Raw genomic sequence first — 16,241 nt, 5'->3', positions numbered from 1 at the left:
TGAGATATTATTACAGTTTGAAATAACTACTTTCTATTTCAATACATTTTAAAGTCTAATAATTTATTCCTGTGATGAAAAAGCTGAATTTTCAGCATCATTACTCCAGTCTTCAGTGTCACATGATCCTTCAGAAATCATTAAAATATGCTTTTATTAAAATATTTCCAAATAGAAAACAGTTCTTTTAAATTGTAATAATATTTCAAAATATATTACCGTTTACTGATCAAATAAATGCCACTTTGGTGAGCATAAGAGACTTCTTTTAAAAACATAAAAAACTTTTGACCAGTAGTGTACTGTAATGTCAACAAACACATTTGGTGTTCAAGAACCCAACAGCAACAGTTTCTCATTCCCAGCACCTGTCTTTAGAGATTAGTAAAGTTAGTTTCAGATGCTTAAAATAGAGATCACAAGGAAATAACATGTCACCTGACACTTTTATCTGTAAACATTATGCTTCCCTTCTGCAAATGGGGTCTATCTAATTGACTCATAAGGGTGAAGGAGTCTGATCATGACACATTTATGATAATGAAGGCATCTTCGCAGGGGTTAAGAAAGTCTGTGGGATTCATTTCAAAGCATAGTATCATAGAGCAGCTGTTTCATAATCCTCATTTAGCTTATCCTCAATTTTCCTGAGAAGATCAATAAAGTATCTACGTGTCTCTTTGTCTATCTGGGAGTGGAGCGTGGTCCAGCCTAATCAAAAGGATTTGACAGCTAAAAATGTTTGTGTCAAACATCCCTGGTGGTCATACCCTTGTGCTGTCATTATAACCACATATATGCACACACATCTAGATGCCTCCCAACAGTGACAGCTGCACTTGGTCCTTATCACCTGTTCGATTAAGGGGGAAAAGTTGATTTAAACAATGGTGCAACCCGACGCGACCGCAATTTTCCCCCAACACTCAATCAGCCGCTCTATCAGTGAGACCACAGATGCGACACCAGCAGCACCAAAATCCCATTTGTTATCTGCATTAGCCAATGAAGCAAAAGAGCTACTTATCAACAGCCAAAGCAACTGCCACATTCTTCCAGAGACTCCACATATGTGGGAAAAAACACTTTGAAGTTTACAGATGCATGACTTTTGGAGCCTACAGCTTTTGGGGTAAACATTTGATTGATTGTGGGGTTTCGAATCAATCTCTTCAGCAACTCTATTAATAAATGAAATACAGGTCTGTTGCATGACATCATTTGAACTTGAAAGGCTCTATACTTTTTGCTTGCAATGAGTTGTGGCTTCTCAAAGCTCAAACGGATAGTTGCTCACTTGCTCCAAAAATGAAAATCCTGTCATCATTTACTTGCCATGCATCATTTACTTGTCTGCATGGTTTTCTTTCTTCTGTAGGTCACAAAATGTTCACAATGTTTTCATACAAAGAAAGCAACCTAACGCTGCCAAGCTCCAAAAATGTCTGCACTTCAATGGACAAATTCACTCAAAATTATGTAAAAAAAAAACCGCCTGTCTCGGCGAGTATCCTAGTAAACATAGTCGGTTATGTCTTAAGTGAATGCAAACACAAAACGCATGCTCTGTGTGTGCATTCGGTCTTAAAGTGACAGCATCCTAATAATCCTTGCTACTGTCTGTGTTTTTAAAGACACTGTCTGTGTTTTTAAAAAGCAATTAACCATTGGGGACTTAGAAAACTATTTATGAAGGTAAAAAAGTTATTTAGTTCTGCTTTAATGTTAACCAAACAACAAGCCATTTGGCAGGTATGGCAAAAAATTAGTTTTAGGCCCTATATATATATATATATATATATATATATATATATATATATATATATATATATATATATATATATATATATATATATATATATATAGGATCTTTGAATTGTCTTACAGGGACAGCAGTCTAATATTCCTGCTCTCTGTTCTCTCAAATGACAAAGTACGAAGAAATCACTCTTGACTGAATAGCTTTTATAACTCCAATAATGTTTCATCTTTATTTAATTAGTCAATGAAATTTGTATGCAGTTTTTTTATATTTGATTATCTGAACCGTCCCACCCATATTATATATATAATTTTGTCAAAACAAAATTTATTTAGACACCTTGAACATTTCATTCATTAATACAGTTTATTCACTATAGTTTAAAAAATGGTAATAAAATATGACAGGATCTCAGTGTTAAACTGTATCAGAAAAAAAAAAATATCTTAATTATGTCAGATAACACTTAAGCAAAACATTGTCAGATCAAAGTGTCTGAATAATTTTTGGTTTCAAATTTTTATCAATTTTACTGGTAGTCCACTGTATGAAGAATTTTTGGGTATAATATGTCACAGTTTACTTTATTACTTTATTACTGCTATCCTCACTTACATAAATGAACTATAGATTCCTAGACTGGGTAAACCCAGCCTGATCTGCTGGCGATTTGATTTCACCAGGCAACTCAGTCTGGAAACCCGTACATTCATTTCTACTGCTTCTGTTACACTTTTGCGGGAACCAATCACAGACTGGCTTATCCACCTTGCTCGCTATTGGCGGGTATAACACCATGACGATAGAGAAGCGACTGCAAGCACGACCGTCAATCCAATTCCTTTTAACCTCTCGACGATGCTGAATGACTTCTTTAGTTTAGCAAACAAATCACTCGAGTGGGTGTAAATACCACTCACTTTCATGTTTTTTTTTTTTGCACAACCTGCAAAAATCGCTCGATGCCATTGCTGCTTCTGCAAACCGCTGATCAATGCTACAAACCAATAGAGGGTATGCACGTGGCGTCACCGTCGACCGTTACAACTGCGGTCACGCCCGCTAAGTGGCACAAAGACTGAGTGGCAGCATTGGTTTTCAGCGTGAATGCCGTGAAAAGCACACAAAACACATCCAAAACGGAAAAGAGCTTTGTGATTGACTGTACAAATAGCTTTGACACAAAACCTGAGGTATATGTTTAAAAACTGCCAAAAAAGAAGCAAATGTATCGCTGCAGTTCACAGAAACAACTCGACTCCAGCAGAAAAACATGGATTTGCAGTTTGTTTTCATTTTGTGTCAAATTGTTGGATTTTGAGTTAAAATCATACCGTATATTGTATTGTTATATATTATGTTGACAAATCATCAATTAAATATTTTCCATCTTATATTCTGCATAATTGTGTGTTTTAAAATAAACACTGACAAAAACTACACTATAAAACTATATTTTAGGGCTGGACGATATGACGATATATATAACATTGATATAAGTTATTACTCGGATTTAAAATTCGGCGTCAAATCAGGCACATATAAATGTCAGGAAACACGACTCCAGGCTGCATGTCAATATCCATGGATTAGGTTTATTTGACAAGCTGTAAGAAACACTTTCGATATATATAAGAATATTCGATATATAGGCTATAAGAAACTTTTTTTTGTTTTTCATTAATGCTGAATAGATGCTAGACCAAAGATCAATGCTGGACCTCTCTCTTTTTTGTGATGACTTGTGTATCATCTTGCTGTCATCACTGCATCTGTTGATTTCACAAGGGAACTCATCAGTTGAAGGTCTTCTCTATTTTAGTCTTTTGAGAATGAAGTGAAATATATCTTATGTAGAACTAGGTCTAATGATACCACAGATCTTCCTGTAGTATGTTTAATAAATTAATGGGCTGACCAAGCTTTCCAAATGAAATATAGTGAACTACTGAAAAGGCAAAAGGTTGAACTGTTATTGTTCCAAGAGCATGCTTCACGCAGCCAAATGTAACTGGATAGTCTTACACAATGTACAATGTACCCAAACACAAGTTGTGCTTGAAAAGATTTTAGATTAGTCAAAGAAATGTGTAACACATGGTATGGCACTAAATGTTAGATCTGACTGGCAAAATGAACAGTCACACATCAATCACTCATTCATTTAAAACAAACCCATTTCCCCTTGAAAACTTCCCCAAATAATGGATAATGCACATAAACTGTCTAAGCAATATAATAACACACACTCAAAACAATTAGCATGTGTCATACAAAAAGAAGGCAAATGGATCACAAACATTAACAGCAGCGATGAAATACTGACAAAGTAATGCAGCTGATTGTAAACTGATGGTTTCAACTTGTATTTTGTAATTTAGAACACGTGGACCTACTGTTTTTATTATAAGTATCTCCTGAAATTCTTATACTTACATAGTTTGTCTGTTTATTATTTAACAATAAAAGCTTTATATCTTTGAATAGTATTTTATAATAAATAATCTAACTGTGATGCAAAAATACTATGATCCCATGATAAACTTTACAAGTGATTTTTACAACAATGATGTGCCTGAAAGGTGCTTACATGCCGAAGTAACTAATAACCAGGGTAAATGTTGTTGCCCAAGTTTCTATTCTATTCTATTCTGTTCTATTCTATTCTATTCTATTCTATTCTATTCTATTCTATTCTATTCTATTCTATTCTATTCTAGTTTCTTTAAAAATCACTTACCTGTAATTCGATTAATCCAGGATGAGAAGATTCAGCTACTGTCAAATGTTGCAGGTCAGTGAAATGTTTTCCTTTCGTTTTGGGAAGAAAGAAAAATCAAACATCAAAGACGGCAATATCCAGTTCGCGTCATCTGAAGTAACTTATCTGCATTCAAAACGTCGTTACTCGTATGTTACAAACAAACGTTGTGACTATATTTTCATTCCAAATGACAAACGTGTCATTTTAAGTCGTAACCACACGTGAATACGGTGAACTATTCAAGTCAAATGATGTAAAGCAGCTTTATGTGCTCAGACACAGTCTGGGGGTGTGACACCAGAGTGTGCGATGCAGCGTGGATACTACAGGCTGCGCGAGTCAAATTTCTCTCCTGCATTCTCCTGTCAATCAAAATTAACACTGACAGCTAGCCACGCCCCTAAGTTAAAGGAACAGGCGTGCTTTTTTTCTTTCTTTTTCTTTTTTCCATATTGCAAAAATAAAACAACACAAACATTAGATTCGGAAGACTAAATCAAACTTTAAAAAGCCTGAAAACATGATGACTGTGGGTTTTTTAATAAGCAATCAGCTTGGTGAAATTAAAGGTATCTACATTTTCATCTCTGTTATCAGTGTTTACCAAGCTTGATGACTGTTAAAAAATATGTTAACTATCAAAAGAGCAGCTGAAACGTCGGTTCACAAATAAAATATATTGTTTAAACTGTTACTGCCTTTAGTTATTATTTTGGATTAAATGTATAAATGCTTAAAACACTAACTTGATGAGATTTATACTTGGTTTCAATAAAAAAACAAAACAAAACAAAAAACATTAATTACATAGTATAGTTAATGAATACCAAAAAAGAACTGTATTTGGTTTCGCTTTTTTGATGTAATGTTTACTTGACTTAACCAGGACAACATTAAGTGTAACTGGGACATGAATTTACATTTGATTTAAGAAAACAAGACAGGACTTGCCTCATTCCAGAACACCACTGGCTAACCACAGGCATGGTGTGATGTAAAAAAAACAGATATTTGACCAAAAATATGTCATCATTGAAATTTTAATATAGAAATTTAGACAATGTGGAAATGCAGTGTAATTCATATAAAATGAACAGAAAAAAAATGCTTGTTTCAATTGACATATCTAAATTAAATGTTTCACAATTTACAGTAAAATATTGTTGCACACTTTCTACCAGGACGCTTGAAATCCAATGCAATGCAATGCAAAAAAAATAAAATAAATCTGTAACAAGATAAAATGAAAATCTTTTGGTCTCATGAAAGAGTGGTGCAGCGATTATTTGACTATAGATATAGATAATCTCGCATCATGTCATGGTCTGCAATAGCTGTTGACCTACCATTTCTAAACATTTGACCTGAAAGTATAACATAATATTAATCCAATTACTTATCGTAAATACACTCCCTTCCATCTACACAGGAAATTCTGAGAGAAATCATGATGAATTGATGTTATGACTGAACAGCTCAAAAAACAATGAAAAACAGTGCCAGCCCTGAAATGCATTATTTATTCTTTTTATTAACTTTACTTCTCTTCTCATTAGAATTCTGTGACATTCATCTTTACAATAGACCAGTAAATTCAGGAAATAAAAAAGAAGAAGAAGGAAATAAAAATTATGTGAAGCTCAATAGTTGTGCCAAATCCTCCTACTCCTGTGTTTACTTTTGCAAAGGAAATATTTAGCCATGTGTGTTTGGAGGAGTAAATCAAATCAAACCATGATGTGTGGTCCTTCATTTTCAACAGATACATTCAATCAAAAGTGAAAACTCCAAAAAAGTGTTATTTGTTTGTTCATGATTAAAAAGTCAACTGATGAGCTTATAAACTGAACTGACTATACCCAAAGCAAAAGAATGGATGCACAAATTGTGAGATACTTGTTGACAGCAGCATTATGACAATGTGTGCAATGGTTATTCTGTGTTATGGAAGAGATGGCCAAATCTTTTTATGTTTCACCATGAACCCAAAAATGAAACAGCTGATGAAATGAATATTATTAGGATCAATTGTGCCTGTCTTATCCTTAACATGTGGAAAAAATATGCAGTAGGAATCGATTCAAGACTTAAACTTGAAAAATATTTTCAGGCTTAACAAAAGCAGCAAATTCTCTTTTGTCAAATGGAAAGTCTGCCAAACCCATCCATACAGCTGACATATATCAACAGCCAGACCAAAGTTAAAACAGTAGCTTTCAAATAGACTGCGGTATATTAATAAACGCTTGTCTTGATGTGAAAAAAATGTATGCATAATTCTTTAAACGGGCTGAATTTGCCAGTTGTAGCTCATTAGAGTGTTTTGGTTTATAAGTTAAATCATTTTACAATGTCTTTTAAATCTTAATATTATTTGACTTAAATGAAATTAAGTTTAGCCCAGTTTTCTCCTCATTTTCAACCTCTTTAGCCTCCCACATTTAAGGGAGTGTGCTGGGTGTGAACTAGACATATGAAGCGCATCAGCTCTCTTTATTTAAGATGGGATAGAGAATACTCTCTCACTGACACCTACTTTGTATATATAAACAGATGATCATACATTATCACATTAGGCAAATGCTTCTTACTATACAAACAGATAGTGTTTGATTAAAGGATTAGTCCACTTTTAAATAATCTTTTCCTAATAATTTACCCACCCCCATGTCATCCAAGATGTCTTTCTTTCTTCAGTCGAAAAGAAATTCAAGTTTTTGATGAAAACATTCCAGGATTTTTTCCATATAGTAGACTTCAATGGGCACCAAACAGTTGAAGGTCAAAATTAGTTTCACTGCAGCTTCAAATTGTTCTACATGATCCCAGATGAGAAATAAGGGTCTTAGCTAGTGAAACCATTGCTCATTTCTGAAGTTTTAAAGGTGCCCTAGAATCAGAATTTGAATTTACCTCGGCATAGTTGAATAACAAGAGTTCAGTACATGGAAAAGACATACACTGAGTTTCAAACCCCATTGTTTCCTCCTTCTTATGTAAATCTCATTTGTTTAAAAGACTTCCAGAAAACACTCGGATCTCAACATAACACCGACTGTTACTGTATCGGGATCATTAATATGTATGACCCCAATATTTGCATAATGCCAGCCCATTCGACGCATTAGACAAGGAAAGGCAGAATTAACGGCTGGATCTGTGCACAGACAAGGTAAGCAAGCAAGAACAACAGCGAAAAATGGCAGATGGAGCAATAATAACTGACATGATCCATGATATCATGATATTTTTAGTGATATTTGTAAATTGTCTTTCTAAATGTTTCATTAGCATGTTGCTAATGTACTGTTAAATGTGGTTAAAGTTACCATCGTTTATTACTGTATTCACGGAGACAAGAGTCGTTGCTATTTTCATTTTTAAACACGTGCAGTCTGTATAATGCATAAACACAACTTCATTCTTTATAAATCTCTCCAACAGTGTGTAATGTTAGCTTTAGCCACAGAGCACAGCCTCAAACTCACACATAATCAAACGTAACCATCTAAATAAATATTTTACTCACATAATTCGAAGCATGCATACAGCATGCATGACAAACATCTTGTAAAGATCCATTTGAGGGTTATATTAGCTGTGTGAACTTTGTAAATGCACTGTAATATAGTCGAGAGCTCGTGTGGCAGATAGAGCGCATCTCTTAAAGGGGCCGTGCTGAAAACATCAGTGCATAGTTAATGATGCCCCAAAATAGGCAGCTAAAAAAATTAATAAAAAAAAAATCTATGGGGTATTTTGAGCTGAAACTTCACAGACACATTCAGGGGACACCTAGGACTTATATTACATCTTGTAAAAAAAACAATCTAGGGCACCTTTAACCATAAATGCTCATCTTGAACTAGCTCTCTTCTTCTTCTTCTTTATTAGAATTCCGGCAGTGTAGACACTGCTAAGTGTAATACTGCCCTCCACAGGTCAAAGTTTGAACTAATTGTTATATACTAGCATATTGCATATAAAAATTAGTTCAAAACTTTGACCTGTGGAGGGCAGTATTACACTTAGCAGTGTCTACACTGCCGGAATTCTAATAGAGAAGAAGAAGAAGAGAGCTAGTTCAAGATGAGCATTTATGGTTAAGACTTATATCATTTTCAATTTTTGTCATAAAATGAGCGATGGTTTCACTAGATAAGACCCTTATTTCTCATCTGGGATAGTGTAGAACAATTTGAAGCCGCAGTGAAACTAATTTTGACCTTCAACTGTTTGGTGCCCATTGAAGTCTACTATATGGAAAAAAATCCTGGAATGTTTTCATCAAAAACTTTAATTTATTTTTGACTGAAGAAAGAAAGACATGGACATCTTGGATGACATGGGGGTGAGTAAATTATCAGGAAAAGTTTATTTAAAAGTGGACTAATCCTTTAAGTTCATAGATGTCCATGTGGTTTTGACACTTGTGGTGACAGCCAAAAAATATATTGAGTCTGATAATTGATAACTGAAATTTACAAATGGAGACTTACTCTGAGCTGCCAATTTCACAGCTTTTGCTGAGACTTTGAGCCAAAGGACTCTGTATTGGTTTAACTAATACCCTATATTATAAAACCTGAATGGGTTACTTACACAGCCTGTGACTCAGCAGAGGTCAAAACCAATTGATTTCACTTCCTCTTTACCACTCAGAATCTAGTTCAGCTGTCTGACACATATGATATCTATTAAACGTGCGATTCAATACTGTCCTTAACAATGCAGCAGAGATATTTTACAACACCTCAATGGACAAAGCATTTTGGGAGGAAGAGAGCTTTTTTTGCCAGCTTTGTTTTCCCAGCTCATTTTGATTTGCTACAGTCTTCCTTCGCCAGTGTTTTCATGATTGTGGCTTTTATAGCATTTCTGACCATCTGTTAACTGTTACATCAGGTTGGTGTGATAGCCAACACAGAAATACACAAGGTCCCATTGTTTTTTGTTATGCGTCTTCACTCACAAATGCACAAAATGGATCTGTATCTGTGACAGTATTAGTTTCAGAGCACATGAACTGTTGATTGGCTTGTGGTTTTAGTGAATAATTAAATGTTTGCTTGTCTACATTTACTTCGAGAAATTGCTTGAGAGAAACAGTATGATATCAATAATGATATCAATGCATAATAATAAAGATGCATGTTAGGGACAAACAGTAAATCTTGTCATGCATCTGACAAGATTTACTGTTATTCTCTGTCTCAGAGGCGTCTTTTGTCAGACTTCTTTAAAGAGATTTTTGGAAAGAGGACATTGGTATGATTCAAAATGGTCACTTAAGATACAGCTATGATTATGCAACACCACAAGAAGTGAACTGGGTTTAACGTATGGGGGGAAAGGCATTTCACACAGTGTAGAGATGTAGAGAAAAATAGTACCACAATAAAATGGTGGATGTCAAGCAGTTATGTAACACAGAATATTATGGCAATCGATATAATGCCAACAAGGAGTTCTGGAACGGGATTATAGGCTTCTTCTGTTCTTCTGGTTTAAGTCCAACCAGATGAAACTGTGAAGAGAGATTTCTTGGAGCCGCATTTTGCTTTACCCATGGAAAATATGGGCTTTCATGGCTTGCTTAATGAAAATCATATCATTTGAACACTGTTTTGTATAGTTCACTGTTTGGTAGTTCAGCTAAACTGCAACCTCCAGCTATTTTGCATGCTGTTTTCCATGCAGCTATAATGATCAGGGACTGAAACTGTCAAGCTTAAAAAAGAAGCAAAAGCATCAGTATCTAGTAATGGTCCACATGAATATATGTTCTATATAAACCATGTGCTATGAAACCATGAACAATTTGGAGGCATTTATGGTTAATGTTAAAGGAGACCATAAGGAAAACATATAGTAATACTATAGGTTGCACACTTTATTTTACAGTACATGCACTTACTTGTACTTACAGTGTACTTAAGTACTGGGTAATATAAGGTAACTACATGGGTTAAAGTTAAAGGTGCCCTAGAAGTTCTTTTTAAAAGATGTAATATAAGTCTAAGGTGTCCCCTGAATGTGTCTGTGAAGTTTCAGCTCAAAATACCCCATAGATTTTTTTTAATTCATTTTTTTAAGTGCCTATTTTGGGGCATCATTAACTATGCACCGATATATAGGTTGCGGCCCCTTTAATTCTCGTGCTCCCCCTTCCCCGGAGCTCGCGCTTGCCTTGAACAGCATAAACACAGTTCACACAGCTAATATAACCCTCAAAATGGATCTTTACAAAATGTTCGTCATGCATGCTGCTTGCATACATCGGATCATGTAAGTATAGTATTTATTTGGATGTATTACATTTGATTCTGAATGAGTTTGAGGCTATGCTGCGTGGCTAAAGCTAACATTACACACTGTTTGAGAGATTTATAAAGAATGAAGTTGTGTTTATGCATTATACAGACTGCAAGTGTTTAAAAATGAAAATAGCGACAGCTCTTGTCTCCGTGAATACAGTAAGAAACAATGGTAACTTTAACCACATTTAACAGTACATTAGCAACATGCTAACAAAACATTTAGAAAGACAATTTACAATTATCACTAAAAATATCATGATATCATGGATCATGTCAGTTATTATTGCTCCATCTGCCATTTTTCGCTATTGTTCTTGCTTACCTAGTCTGATGATTCAGCTGTGCACATCCAGACGTTCTGCCCTTGTCTAATTGCTTGATCATGGGCTGGCATATGCAAATATTGGGGGCGTACACCCTGACTGTTACGTAACAGTCAGTATTATGTTGAGATTCGCCTGTTCTTCAGAGGTCTTTTAAACAAATGAGATTTATATAAGAAGGAGGAAACAATAGAGTTTGAAACTCAGTGTATGTCTTTTCCATGTACTGAACTCTTGTTATTCAACTGTGCCAATATAAATTCAATATTTAATTCTAGGGCACCTTTAAGTTTAGGGGTAGGTTCATGGTTAGTTCAGTTTTTGCAATTACTATAGTACATAGTATGTACTTCAGGAACATGACTGTAAAATAAAGTTCTACCAATACTACTAATAATAAACAAACACTGAAGTTTAGGGTCTGAGCACTGATGGTGTGAGGACCCTATTGTAATTGCTCAGTCAAGTGTAATTGCTCAGTCTCTGAAATAAATCGCATTTTTGAGGGCCTAAACATCCTCGAAAACTCATGAAACTTTGCACACACGTCAGAAGTGGTGAAATTTTTACATCTGATATGGGTATCAGAATTAGGTGTGGCAAAATGGCTCGATAGAGCCACCTACAAAATTTCAATTAAGCACCCTTCACGCTACATTTCATGTACAAGTATGATATTCGGTAAACAGATGTAACAGCCCAATACCTACAAAAAAGTCCCTGGGTGCAAAATCTGAAAACCCAACAGGAAGTGAAATATTTTGAATTTTCTCTGCAAAATTTTAGCAGTTTTTGCCATTTACTTTTTGTTTATTTACTTTAACAAACTCCTCCTAGAGCTTTAATCAGATCAAGGTCATATTTGGCCAGTCTAATCTAAAGGCCTTTGTGATGTTAAATTGCGAAGAGCTTGATTTTCACTGAAGGGTGTGTCCGTGGCGGCCTGACAAAATTCTGTTTCGCTGTGAAACAGGAAGTTGTTGTCTCGGGCATACATTGTCTGATCTTCTCCAAACTTCACATGTTTTATTACAGTCCTGGCCTGAAGACATCTACATGGCAATATTCAGTTACAGTCATAGCGCCACCTGTGGACAACAGGAAATGGCATGTTTTTAACTTCTCGTCGAGATTTAACCAGATCAACATCATATTTGGTCAATCTAATCTTAAAGCCTTAGCGATGTTAAATTACAAAGATCTTGAGTTTTCACTGAAGGGCGCGTCCGTGGCGGCCTGACAAAATCTGATTTTTCCCCATGAAAGAGTGAGCTGTAGTAAGTCAGGCATACAGTGTCAACATGAGTGATAAGAGTCCTGGCCTGAAGACATCTCTATGCCAATATTCAGTTAGTCATAACGCCACCTGCTGGCAACAGGAAATGGCATGCTTTACACTTTAACTCACTCACAGAAACACATTTTAATATGCCAAGAAGTACCAAACATGCTAGAAACACTTAAATCATGCAACACTTGGCTAAGTGCTAATGTATGCGATTAACGCCATGAAACAGGAAGTTGTTGTAACTCAGGCAGTGTCTGATCTGCTCCTAACTTAATTTTTTATAATAGTCCTGGCCTGAAGACATCTACATGGCAATATTTAATAATAGTCAAAGAGCCACCTGTTGGCAGCAGAAAGTGTGGCACATCAAAATGACTTTGCCATATTTCTCCTGTATTTACTCGCTTACATGCATGTCACACACTATTCACTGTTTTCCTAAGGCCAACGGGTGGCGGTGGCCCCGGGTGTGAGGGCCCTTTTATCGCTGCTTGCAGCTTTAATTTCTACTTGTTTTGTTGTACTTCTCCCATCGGTTCTGTTGAATTTACAGGTGTGTCCTCAGTGACATATCAAAACAGATGACAATCATTGTGACAATGAAGTCTTCTCTCTTGCCCAGTAACTGCTGCCTATTGTGTTCAGCCTCTATAGCACCTGTTTTTCCTGCAGAGCAAAAGAAATGATACTCGATTACAGGCCTGTGCATGCAAGCTTCCAACACCTCCAAGATCGAGGAGGTCAACTTCAAAGTGTTGGCTTTGGAATTTTAAATGGACTATATGGATTAGCACGAGGGGATCGTAAAAGGACAAGCATTTGATATGAACGGCCTTATTATTATCAAGGTCTGCAAAGCATCATGGGAAACCGTACTCATCTCATTTAGAATTATCATTCTTTTTATGAAGCATTTGTTTTGGAAAAACTATTTAAAGCATTATAGAACTAAGCTCAAATAGTGAAATGATTATTACAATGACCAAATTGGACTAAAGTAACTATCATAAACTGAAATATTTAAGCTGCTCGCCAGTACAAATCAAACAATGTCTGTATTTAATGAGTGTATAAACTTGTCAAACTGCACTTGCATTTGAATAAACTTTGATTAAACAACTGAAGGTTATTTCTTAATCATGCATTAGCTAAACAGTTTTATTCTTTTACATTCATCTCTCTTTTTATGCAAACCACATTTTCCATACACACACATTATACTGTAGTTTTTGCTAGAATGAAAGCTGAAAGATTGAGCAATCTCATTTCAGTACTCCTTTGTTTTGTTTTTTATCCTTGGCAATGTACACACATTTGATTGTCATGGACAAAAAAAAAAAAAAAAAGGCAGTTGTACAAGACATCAGAGGAGGTGACAGATATTTTCAATCTATTACCACGTTCTAGTCACTTCCACAAGGTATGAACCATGTCAGTCCACACTGGTCTTGTGTCAGCACTGGAAGAAATCTGAGAGCGTAGAACAATTTTTAGGTTTTTATCATGTTGTAATTGGAGTCATCAGGCCAGAGTGTTGATGGGACAGTTCAAACTAATACACATTAGTTATATTTGATCATTTATAATCGGAGATTGGAAATTTGTATTTGTTTTTTGAATATATGAGTGCAAGTACTGTTAGATTCTGAGTGTTGGACACATTTCTCATCAACAGTCTGTGCTAGAAACCATATGTTTTTGAAATCAAGGTTTGTGAAAGGTCACAGCTCATTGCTGAAATTCAGCATGTCGTGTAAGACTGTAAGGTGTGCCAAGACAAGCATAACACAGTTTTTGGTTCACCTGGAAATACACTGTTGCCAACAAACCTTCATCAAACCTGTCTGTATCAATGAATATGATTGCAAATACTGTATTTTCCAGCTTTATTTAATATTCAAAGTCAACAAGAAAATAAACAAACACCTCTCACACACATGCTTGGTATTGAGGCTGAAAAAAAAATGTTGCATACTGTCATAGCTTTCAAAACATTATTAAATTATTAAAAGTTCTGAAGTGTGGATGGTTTTAAAACATGCATGCAATTATTTAAACCCAAATGTTGTGCTATTTAAAAATAGGCAAGCTACAACAGTGTCTAGGAATTTTATCTGTTTTCATTGTTTCTTCAGAAAATCTCGAACTCTTCCATCTTCATATCTCAAAACTCAAAGCAGAATGTGCATTTAGAATGTGCAGGAATTTTCTCTGTTTTCATTGTTTCTTGAGAAAATCTGGAACTCTTCCATCTTCATATCTCAAAACTCAAAGCAATCAATTGACAATTGACAATCAAATGTGTGTACAATCAAATGTGTGTACAAATGTTGGTTCCTCCTTGGCTCTGGGTGTAATTTGTATTTGAAGTACAGCTCTCCATTTGCTTGTTCAGCTCTGTTTGAATTCCTGTAACTGAGCATCTTTATATTTGAGTCTTGAGAGAAACCAAAACAAATATTTGGACCAGTGTTTGCTTGACCTTGCATTACCTAATTGGAAGTTTCACCTGTTAATTCTATTAGAGAGAATGACTGCCAAGCAGCCTGTATTTCGACATTGCTAGTCCAGGAACTGGAAAGTATTCATGAATCTACTAGACAGTTGACATTCCGCACCCATTTACAGTCTTTCCTGTCATTTATTAGTGTGTGCCAGCTTTACTTTCTAAAGCCTTTTGTATCCAAATATTGAAGCGAACAGGAACGATTGCACATCAGTAAGGTGAGAAGGGAGTGGATATCAGTCCGAAACAGAGTATTTAACTGTTTCAGATGCCAGATACTAAACGGTCATAAAATGGCAGGAAGTTTTCAGCATTAAATTCATATTCCCACTGTTTGAACAGTGCATCTGTGTATTAGATGTTTTCCAAAGTCCTAAGACATGAAGATGACAACAAAAAGCCACAGACATTTCAGTTGGAAATGAATCATCTTAGTACTGTTGTGTAAATGTCCTGAAAACCAAAAAGAAAAAGCCAGAATTTGGCAAGTATCTTACAGCAATCTTTAACATTTTACTAAACGAGAATTTTTAACAGCGTAATCATAGGACAGCAGCATTTGAAAAGAAAAAGGTCTTTGTGTCAGCCAGCGCCTTTTCATAGAGACAAACAGCCTTGTTTTGTGAACCTAAACCAAGCTGAATGAAAGAGAGTGAGCTCTCCCCAGACAGGCTTCTATCCCTGCCTAAGTATGGGTCTTAAGCCTCTAGTTGCAGCTCCCTGCCAAACATGCAGACCTAAATAGACTCCTAATATAATGCAGTGTGGCCCACTCATAAAAGAAGAGCCCTCGAAGAGACACACATAACAGGTGGGTCAGTTGGAGTTACTGGTAAGAAGAAAAAATTGCATCAAAAATAGACTATATGGGGGAGGGGGCTTTACAAGTGGATTTTTGATGAATCAGTATCTAAAGGATTTCAGGGGAAGCCTTGAGCTAAAACAGGGTCTGTGAATATTTGACCCCACTGACCAACAGTCATTAAGATTCAGTATAGAGCGACGGCTGCAGTCAGATGAAATTCCTTAAGTAATATGATTAGATTTATCAAGTTTTACAGTTCTAATTCATTGAAATGGAAAAAAAAAAAAAAAAAAAAAAAAAAAACAGGCAGCTGGTGAAGCTGTTACTGAAAATGAATACAAATCATGCAAATTATACATAAATATAGTGAATTTGCACAACAAATGAAGGGGAAAAAGTCACTAGTCAAATGGAAAAAAAGTCAACTGGAACAGTCTTTTCATTGAAAACCAGAGTATTTAAGAGTTTACTGC

At 35.5% G+C, this 16,241-nt stretch overlaps 1 protein-coding gene across 6 annotated transcripts in view; it reads right to left on the bottom strand.

The window, feature by feature from the left end:
• thrap3a (thyroid hormone receptor associated protein 3a) overlaps window positions 1-16,241 on the bottom strand; it is a 49,360-nt gene that overhangs the window by 17,270 nt on the left and 15,849 nt on the right. For 2 of the 6 annotated variants that reach the window (XM_048154042.1, XM_048154043.1), the window contains exon 1: window positions 4,503-4,813. The exons of 1 other annotated variant lie outside the window; for it this stretch is intronic. The gene's annotated coding sequence lies outside the window, so the exon portion shown is untranslated. Of the gene's footprint in view, window positions 1-4,502; window positions 4,814-16,241 lie in introns of those variants that run through there. 3 more of the 6 variants (XM_048154040.1, XM_048154039.1, XM_048154044.1) reach the window with 3 other exon arrangements.

This window comes from Megalobrama amblycephala, linkage group LG13, assembly GCF_018812025.1.
Source record: "Megalobrama amblycephala isolate DHTTF-2021 linkage group LG13, ASM1881202v1, whole genome shotgun sequence".
Classification (NCBI taxonomy): domain Eukaryota; kingdom Metazoa; phylum Chordata; class Actinopteri; order Cypriniformes; family Xenocyprididae; genus Megalobrama; species Megalobrama amblycephala.
This window is presented reverse-complemented; position numbering and strand designations above follow the sequence as displayed.